At 52.2% G+C, this 10,000-nt stretch overlaps 1 pseudogene; it reads right to left on the bottom strand.

The window, feature by feature from the left end:
* Positions 1-4,939: 4,939 nt before the first annotated feature.
* The window catches only part of LOC120907652, an 8,844-nt pseudogene continuing 3,783 nt past the window's right edge, over positions 4,940-10,000 (bottom strand).

The raw sequence follows: 10,000 nt of genomic DNA, 5'->3' as shown, positions 1-10,000 counted from the left end.
GAACGGCATCTCTGCGCGTTTACTTGACGCACCCCCAACTTGGTCAACTGTTGGACTTTTTCGTAATCACGGCGGGACACATTGAACGAGCTCTAACGGATCTCTGCACGCATGGAACATGGTGGCGGGAATCATTGCTAGAACCGAACGGCGCCTCTGCGCGATGTACAAAGCCCAACAGGAACCTCGTATCGGCTGCCGAGCCGGAGCTTGAACAACTTGGACTTTCACCTCTAATTTATATCAACTCACCACTCCCCGAGGGATCCGCAGAATTGCTTCTGGGTCCCGTATCGTTATTTGCGATTCGTGTTTGCATTACACTACATTGAACTATTCCAACTTGTTTATCCGCATGGCGAACATTTGCTGCATAGAACATTTAAGTTCCACTTCGCTCTCCCCTACGTGGGTCTGAGCTTCGCTCTCAGGGAAAAAATATGCCACATTTGGTAGGGAGACCCGGTTTCATCACGCTTTGTGCCCTGCACCATATATACCCTCATAAATTTATTCATTGGATTAGATCCAAGGAACACCAGATCATGCACCACTACCCATAATAGCTCATCGAGCTTAGCGTGAATCCTTCGGGTTTCCCTAAGAAGTTCGATTGGTCTTGCAGAGTTTAAAGACAACGAAGCTTAGTTTCAAGCAATGGTTAATATACGCGTATTCAAAACCCTTAGCTGTTACAACTTTTTACTAGAAACCATCACGACGAAGTCTTTGGGTCCGTAGACCCGTGATGTACTGCTCCAGGAACGTTTTTATAGGGTGGAAGCTCAAAATCATAGGTTAAAATCATCGGCAGAGCCCACCAGACACCACTTTTGCTTCATTAGTTCGGACTATAGGCATACGACGATTTTTATCGCGGAGGGACGTATGACCCAAACGGGGGCTTAATGACCCACTGCCACTGCAAACCATGCTCCTACGACTAAATAGAGGTAAAAACTACGATTTGGTGCAATCTTCATGTTTGACCTCGTAGCAAGGTACCCTCCCTATAGTAGGCAATGAGCAAATGATCATAATCCCAGGAGGGCAAAAATGGGAACCCGAAAGGAAAGCGCTGTTGGCGCGCCTAAGCTACTGGCCCGTAGAGTAAAATGGTACCCCCAACAAAGTTGTCGATTGACATTCTGATTGCACTTTTTATCATCTAGGGTGCGTTCCTTACACGTTTTGAGGGGTTTTAGCGAAAAACATGTTTTGAGCCACACGAGCTCTCCGGCCCGCTCGGTGCACATTTTTGAAAAAGCTAGGAGCTGCCCCTAGGTTCGGGGTGTCACAAAATATTGAAAAGTGGTCAAAAACCGCTATCCAGAATCGGATGTAGAATCATTAGACGAACTTAAAATTGTTCTACGACCAATGTCTGCGACGTTTAGTATTCAAGATATGGCCCGCCCTAGGTCTGACCTGGCATTTTCGTGAAAATTTAAAGCATGGCCATAGGGACGGGTAAAATAGCTATTTTGAAGCAAAAACCACCTCACTTTAAATGGCCATAACTTTTGAAAAACAAGAGCTAGGGTGCGTTCTCGACACGTTTTGAGGTGTTTTAGCGAAAAACATGTTTTGAGCCACACGAGCTCTCCGGCCCGTTCGGTGCACATTTTTGAAAAAGCTAGGAGCTGCCCCTAGGTTCGGGGTGTCACAAAATATTGAAAAGTGGTCAAAAACCGCTATCCAGAATCGGATGTAGAATCATTAGACGAACTTAAAATTGTTCTACGACCAATGTCTGCGACGTTTAGTATTCAAGATATGGCCCGCCCTAGGTCTGACCTGGCATTTTCGTGAAAATTTAAAGCATGGCCATAGGGACGGGTAAAATAGCTATTTTGGAAGCAAAAACCACCTCACTTTAAATGGCCATAACTTTTGAAAACAAGAGCTAGGGTGCGTTCTCGACACGTTTTGAGGTGTTTTAGCGAAAACATGTTTTGAGCCACACGAGCTCTCCGGCCCGATCGGTGCACATTTTTGAAAAAAGCTAGGAGCTGCCCCTAGGTTCGGGGTGTCACAAAATATTGAAAAGTGGTCAAAAACCGCTATCCAGAATCGGATGTAGAATCATTAGACGAACTTAAAATTGTTCTACAACCCCCAGTCCGACGCCTCGTATTCGAGATATAGCACTTTGTAGGTCTGACCGAGCAATTTTGTACTGAAATGTATGGCGGACATGTTATTCATTAAACAACATTAACTTGCATCGTGCCCTACTTCATCGGCACAGCTACTATCGACTATCTATTGTTGAAATGGATTGAGTTTGACCATTTTAGCTCTTTTCTTATGCCGTGCACCAACAGTGTGTACCGATCAGGGAAAGTACACTACGTACGCGTTCATGGATGTATATGTTGGTACAAGTTGCCGGTCGGAATAGCAGTGCACCAAAACTGTGTACCGATCAGGAAAGTACAAGACGGAGGGCGCAGCCCGAGCGTACGCGTTCATAGATGTCCATGTTGGTACAACCTACATGTACGTACCTTGTTTTTGCATCAAAAGTTCCAATAAAGTGTTTGTATGCTTAAAATGCTTATCTCAACCGGTCACCTTTTGGCCTGCCCTTTTATAGACAGAAACCTAGAACGATACTCGCGATGTTTGTGTTTTTCCATTCGCCCGGGACGACGAATGAGCTCTGTGCACATCGTGCAGAAAACTGTCTCCTCCTCGTATGTTTTTGTCCCTCCACGCATATAATCACCCACATTTGTGTTCAACACGGACGGCGCAGCCCGAGCGAACGCGTTAATGTTTATGTTTGTGCACACTAAAGTTACAATCCTAGGATTTGGTTATTGCGTCGCAGTGCCCGACCGTCGCGGACACCATTCTTGGACAAAAGTCCAAGTACGTAGAGTACATTCCCTAGGTATGTGCCCGTTCGTGACTTTCGTTGCGTGCTTACAGACACGCTTGGGTATGTTTACCATACAAGGTTTACTAGGAAAACCTGGGAAGGACGCTTGCCCTCCCGTTGCGGACACCATTCTTGGAAAGAAGTCCTGCTACGTAGCGTTCTTTAATGTACTTGATCAGTTTGTATTGCATTTGCTTTGTGCAATTGACTTTTGCTAATGCTCACTAAGGGGTGTTCGTTTGCGATGTGTATGATAAGCAACTGTCTATTCTAACCAGCAGTTAAATAACACTTTTCACCCAAATCATAGGAACGTAGAGTACTTTCCCTGATCGGTACACAATTTTGGTGCACCTCTAACTTCGCCAGCACTTTATCGTTACGTTTTGTGCACAACCTTGGGACATGGTGTAAGTTTCATCATTGTTATGTTTGATTCGGTTTATTATGATTGAAAAATACGCTACGTCCTAGAAATCTGAACTCGAATACTTTTGCCACGTTGCGCAAAAAGCTACTGAGCAACTCCTAGCCGTTTACCGATTTAAAATTTAATTTTCGTTATTAGTTTTAAAAATACGCTAAGTCCCAAAAATCTGAACTCGAATACTTTTTCTATGTGCCGCCAAAAGCTACTGAGCAACGCCTAGGTTGGTACATTTTGGTACATGGAGTGTATGCGTGCAGGCGTACTGCCGTGCTGGACCGGAAAATCGCACTTGCTACTAGAACGTAGAGTAATTCCCTAGATAGGTGCTTTTGCATGCCTCTGTTCGACGTCCATGCAACTTGGAACGTGCGACACACGTAGCTAGGCTTCTCCATACATATTCCCTAGGGTAGCACCAAATTGCACACTTTCAGGGGTATATTTTGGTACGGTGTACTGTGCATGGTACAAGTATCATTAGCTCGTGCAATTTATTTTGCATCAAGTTGCGATTGCTGGTGCGTCGAGATAGGAGTGTTTCGCGACTTTTGCCAAGCTTTGGTGCCATTTTGTGAATAATTAATGTTCTAGCCACAATAAACGTGCAACATAATGCCAATAACGAAAACGCCATTTTCAAGGGACTTCCAGTCAAAATGTTTGCAATCAGCGCTTTCCTGTCGAGTTCAGGATTTGGGACTGAGCGTTTTTTTTTCACGATCCAATCAAACGACCAGTTCGTGAATAAACAATTCATACAACAGTGCATCCCTTCAAAGTAGAAAAGCCGAATGCTAGGGAGCTCCAGTCAAAAACGTTGTCATTGGCGCTTTCTTCTCGAGTTCAGGATTTGGGACTTATGTTTTTTCACGATCCAGCCAAAAGACCAGATCGTGAAATAAACGATTAATACAACTGTACTAGTACATCCCTTCAACTGAAGCAAGCGCACCATACATGACCCGTACGCTAATCATCCAAGCACATGACACGTCAACTAAGTCAACACATAATACAACTTGGAAAACTAACGGGTAAGTAGGTCATCTCGTACACGACGACACACCGACCAAACCAGGTCAACACGTCACATGCACAAGACATCCTACTACCAAGGCCGACCACCTCGACACACGACCTGTTAACCGAACATGGTCAACACCATCATGTGCAAGGCAACCGGGCCAAACGGGTCAACTTATACAACTTGTAACGAGCATGTGTAAGCTTACTGGTGTGGTCCGCACGGTCCTCACATCAAGACAATCAAGTCGAGAACGAGGCACGCCGACAAGCTCATTAGTGTTAAGTGTCCTTCTCCATCCTATGTCAAGTCACTCGTCTGACACGGAAGAAGCCAACTCTTGTCCACTAGTATAAAGGAACGGTCTCCAGACCAGGTCAAGTCACTCGTCTGACAAGGAAGGAGCACGCACCAAGCTTCACCAGAGCACGGTACCACGGTCCCCAGACCAAGATGGTTAGTTACGCCAACGAGGAAGGGGCACGCGTTCCCTTGCTACACTCAACTTAGTACACTCATGCTCTCACAAGAGTATCCCCTGTGTCGACGTGGTCCCCAGACCAAGACGAGCTTGCGCACATCGAGGAAGGGGCACACGGACAAACCACCAAGCATGGGTCGCCTGAGAGGATCGATGCGAACGCATCTCTACAACTCGCAGCTCCCAGCCTGAAGTCCCGTCGTTTGCGGGCGGTTGATAGGTGTCGAAACTAGGTATATCCACGTTGGGCAGAGCTCAAGCCAACGGCGTTCCCAGTTACGGTACTAACACGTGCAGCGAACTCCACTCATTGCGGCCTAGGTATAGCGGGATGAGACGCCGGGCTGCAGACGCAGACTCCAACGGATCTCAGAGGGTTGTTAGGCCCGCTAGCTTCCGAACACCTAATGGGTTTGAGAAGCGCTATCAGCTCGGATTGGCTACGACCTTAGAGGCGTTCAGGCATAATCCAGCGGACGTAGCGTCATACCAAAGTCCGGTCGGACTAGTATTGAGCCAGTGGTCCGTACCTGTGGTTCCTCTCGTACTGCACAGGAATTCCGTTAAGATAGCGACTATAAGCACACACCAGTAGGGTAAAACTAACCTGTCTCACGACGGTCTAAACCCAGCTCACGTTCCCTTGAAAGGGTGAACAATCCTACGCTTGGTGAATTTTGCTTCACAATGATAGGAAGAGCCGACATCGAAGGATCAAAAAGCCACGTCGCTATGAACGCTTGGCGGCCACAAGCCAGTTATCCCTGTGCAAAGCTACGGGTAAGCCACGCTCAGCAGCAGCCGCAACAGCAGCAGCAGCAGCGTCAGCTACAGCGACAGGCAGTCGGTATCGCGCAGCATCAACAGCAGCAGCAGCAACGTCAGCCACAGCGACAGGCGGTCGCTGGCTCGCAGCAGCAACAGTAGGAGCGTATGCAGCAGCAGCAGCAGCTACAGCGTAAGCGAAAGCCGAGGCCTGACATCATCGAGGTGTCACCCAGCGAAGGCGAAACCTGGGATGGCATTTACGACAAGGTGCGCAAAGCCATCCGTCTCGACCCGGCCTACTGTGTCATGAAAGGGCATATCAAGCAGGGTCGCCGAACCCATGCCAGACTGCTACGCATGGAACTAAGCAAGACGGCAAATGCCCCACTTATGCTTGATGGCGTCCGCAAGATTATCGGTGACGCAGGCGTAAGTCGGCTTGTCACCGAAATGGGTGAGCTGCTCGTATCCGACATCGATCCCCTCGCTGCGGAGGAGGACATCATTGCTGCCCTCGATGAGAAGATTGGCGCAAGTGCTGGAGTAGTTTCCACCAGCATTTGGGAACTTCCAGATGGGTCGAAGCGAGCACGAATCCGGCTACCAGCGAAATCAGCTCGTCAGTTGGAAGGAGCCAAACTATTCCTGTGCGACTGCGTTAGCAAGGTACGTGCAGCTCCACTAACCTCTCCAGAGCGTCAGCGATGCTTCCGCTGTCTGGAGATGGGCCACATTGCGTCGAACTGCCGTTCCACCGCAGATCGGCAGAATATGTGCATCCGTTGCGGACTAGACGGACACAAAGCACGATCCTGCCAAAATGAGGCGAAGTGTGCACTGTGGTGGCGCTCACCACATAGGACACAGCGAATGTGCTCGTTCGGCTCAGCGATGCTTCCGGTCCTAAAAGTCTTGCAGGCGAATCTGGGCCATGGCCGTGATGCCCAGAATCTGGTGCTACAAGCTGCCAGAGAGGAGAAAGCAGACGTGCTCATCCTCTGATGTTCTGCGTCCACCAGAGAATAACGGCCGGTGGGCATTCAGCAGCTGCCGGACGGTAGCGGTGGTAGCTGTCGGTGAGCTACCAATTCAGCGCGTGTGGTGCAGCGAAGCTCGGGGCTGGTAGCAGCGCAGATTGGCGGAGTGACCTTCATAAGCTGCTATGCTCCACCAAGCCTCAGCCTCGCCGAGTTCGAGCGCTTCATTGAAGCCATAGAACTCAAGCCTTCTCCCACCCTCAAGTCGTCGTCGCCGGCGATTTTAACGCCAGACATGAGGAGTGGGGCAATCCGAGGACTTGCAACCGCGGGGAAGAGCTGCACGCTATGGTGGAGCAGCTTGGCTTGAGCGTGATAAACCAAGGTCGAGAATTCACGTTCGACGGCAACGGGTGGCTCTCCCGAGCATAATTGACTTGGCGTTCGCAAGCTCGTCGATTGCTCGCCCAGATACGTGGATCGTGAGTACACGCTACACCGCATCAGACCACCGCTATGTCCTCTACACCGTGGAGGAACACCAGCATCGCCCGAGCAACTGCAGGACCAGCAGCAGCCAGCGCAACAGTCCTCGCGCAGCAGCAGCAGTCACTTCAGCAGCAGCAGCAGCAGCCATCGCAACAGCAGCAGCAGCAACATCAGCGGCAACCGTCGTCGCGGCAGGGTGCTTCCGCTAGCCAGAGGCGTGTGCGTCACGCTGGCCGTAGATGGAAGACCTCGCAGTTTTCTGCTACATCATTCCTCGAGGCGCTGTTCGCTGCGGACTTTGTCCAACGCGCATCGACCCAGGAGGGTATGATCGCAGCCATGTTGAAGGCCTGCGATGAGACAATGCAGCGGGTTACCCGACTGCACCAAGACCCGCATCGTAACACATTTTGGTGGTCTCCTCCTGGCTCGCCTGAGGAACAACTGCGAGGTTGCCCGTGACCGGATGCTGCGGACGGCTGATTTGGAGGAGCGCAGCATAGCAGCAGCTGAGCACAGGACAGCAAGGGCGGAGTTTCAGTCGAGCAATTCGAGCTAGCAAGCGGAACTTGTTCCAGGAGCTGATCGAAATTGCAGAAGAGAATGCGTTCGGGGCAGGATATCGGGTCGTCATGTCCCGGCTCCGGGGCAGTCGGACGCCTTCAGAAGCGGACCGGGTCGTCCTCGAACGCATTGTGTCCGACCTCTTCCCTGAGCATCCGCCCTGTGACTGGTCGCAGCAGAGCAACGCGGGAAACGACGAGGAGCAACAACTGCGGCGGGTGTAGCACCTGTTACTGACGACGAGCTGCTGCTAATCGCGAGTCAGATGGCGAGCCGCAAAGCACCAGGGCTCGATGGCATCCCGAATGCGGCGGTGAAGACGGCAATCACCATGTTCCCGGAGGTCTTCCGGTCCTGTACTAGGATTGCCTCAACCGCGCTACGTTCCCGGCACAGTGGAAGAGGCAAAGACTGGTGTTGCTGCCGAAGCAGGGGAAGCCTCCGGGAGAGAGCAGTTCGTACCGACCCCTTTGCATGCTCGACGCTCTGGGGAAGGTATTGGAGCGCCTCATACTGAACCGCCTCAACGACCATCTCGAGGAGCTGTCTTCACCCCGACTGTCGGACCGGCAGTTCGGATTTCGTCGAGGACGATCGACAGTGAGCGCCATTCAGCGCGTTGTTGAGGCCGGCCGCACCGCCATGTCGTTTGGGCGAACGAACGGCCGGGATAACCGATTCTTGCTTGTTGTGGCGTTGGACGTGAAGAACGCGTTCAATAGCTGGCAATCCATTGCCAGCGCCCTTCAGGCAAAGGTGTCCCAACCGGCCTCCAACGGATGCTTCGGAGCTACTTCGAAGATCGCATGCTATACTTCGACACGAGCGAAGGCCCCGTCGTACGGCATGTTACTGCCGGTGTTCCACAGGGGTCCATTCTGGGCCCCACTTTGTGGAACATAATGTATGACGGTGCTGCATGTGCCGCTTCCTCCCGACGTCGAAATCATCGGTTACGCGGATGACTTGGCGCTGCTGGTTCCTGCTACCACCACCGACGAGGTTCGCGCGAGAGCAGAGGAGGCCGTTGACCAGGTCCAACGTTGGATGCAACAGCACGGTCTGGAGTTGGCCCCAGCCAAGACTGAAGCCGTCCTGATTTCGAGTAAGAAGACTCCACCGCAGGTGACATTTCGCGTTGGTGACGTGGAAATCAAGTCGTCTAGGAGCATCAGGTACTTGGGCGTGCAGCTCCAAGATCACCTGAAATGGCGAGACCATGTCACCAACGTCACGGAAAAGGCGTCGCGCGTGGTGGCAGCTGTAACGCGCCTCATGCAAAACCACAGCGGCCCCAGGACGGCCAAGTCAAGGCTGCTGGCGTATGTGGCAGAATCGGTGTTGCGGTATGCTGCTCCCGTCTGGGCGGAGGCAACTCGGGTGCGTGAGTGCCGACGGATGCTGCAACGAGTACAGCGAAGAGCCGCCATCAGGGTGGCACGGGCATTCCGTACCGTCAGGTATGAGACGGCCACCCTGCTCGCTGGACTCGTACCGATATGCCACCTCATCAACGAGGATGCCCGGGTCCATCAACAACTCCTTGCTCCAGACCGTGCTGCAACGAAGGAGGACATCCGGGCGACTGAGAGGCAGTTTACCATCGACTGCTGGCAGAAGGAATGGGATGCCGACGCACTGCAACAGGATGCTAGCCGGCACACGCGGTGGACGCACCGTGTCATCCCATCGGTCGGTGACTGGCAGTCTAGGAAACATGGAGACATGACTTTTCATTTGGCGCAGGTTCTGTCCGGACACGGATTTTTCCGTGACTACCTGTGCCATAATGGATTCACGTCGTCCCCAGACTGCCAGTTGTGCGTCGGCGTCCCAGAAACGGCGGAGCACGCGTTCTTCGAGTGTCCACGATTCGCTGCGGTACGTCAGGAGCTACTAGGCGAGGGGGTCCAGACCCTGTCTGTCCTGACACCCTCCAGCGGCATTTGCTGCGCGATGCCGAGAGCTGGAGCCGTATATGCGAAGCTGCTAAGCAGATAACGGCCCAGCTGCAGCGAGCGTGGGACGAGGAGCGGGCAGCACTGGCGGTTCACGTCATCGAGCACCATACCGACGACGTGATTCAGTTAGAGGCTCAACGCGCCGAGGTGCGACGGGCCCGAAACGTGAGACGAAACGCCAACCGGCGAGCAGCAACAGCACGTCGGCGGGAAGAACGTCGAGCTGGACTTCCCCAACCCCACTGGCTTCACCACGCACCGCTCAGCGACGTGCAGCGCTTCGTGAACGGCAAGCGCGGTTTAGGGAGAGGAGGCGAAACCGTCGGCTCCTCGGAGTGTCCAGCCGGGCAAGAAGCGATGACGATGACGGCCGAGCAATCGCGGAACACGCTGACGGACCGTCTCGTGAGACATCGCAA

Source organism: Anopheles arabiensis, assembly GCF_016920715.1.
Source record: "Anopheles arabiensis isolate DONGOLA chromosome X unlocalized genomic scaffold, AaraD3 X_pericentromeric_contig0014, whole genome shotgun sequence".
Lineage (NCBI taxonomy): Eukaryota > Metazoa > Arthropoda > Insecta > Diptera > Culicidae > Anopheles > Anopheles arabiensis.
The sequence above is the reverse complement of the archived record's forward strand: the minus strand, read 5'-3'. Positions and strand labels throughout refer to the sequence as shown.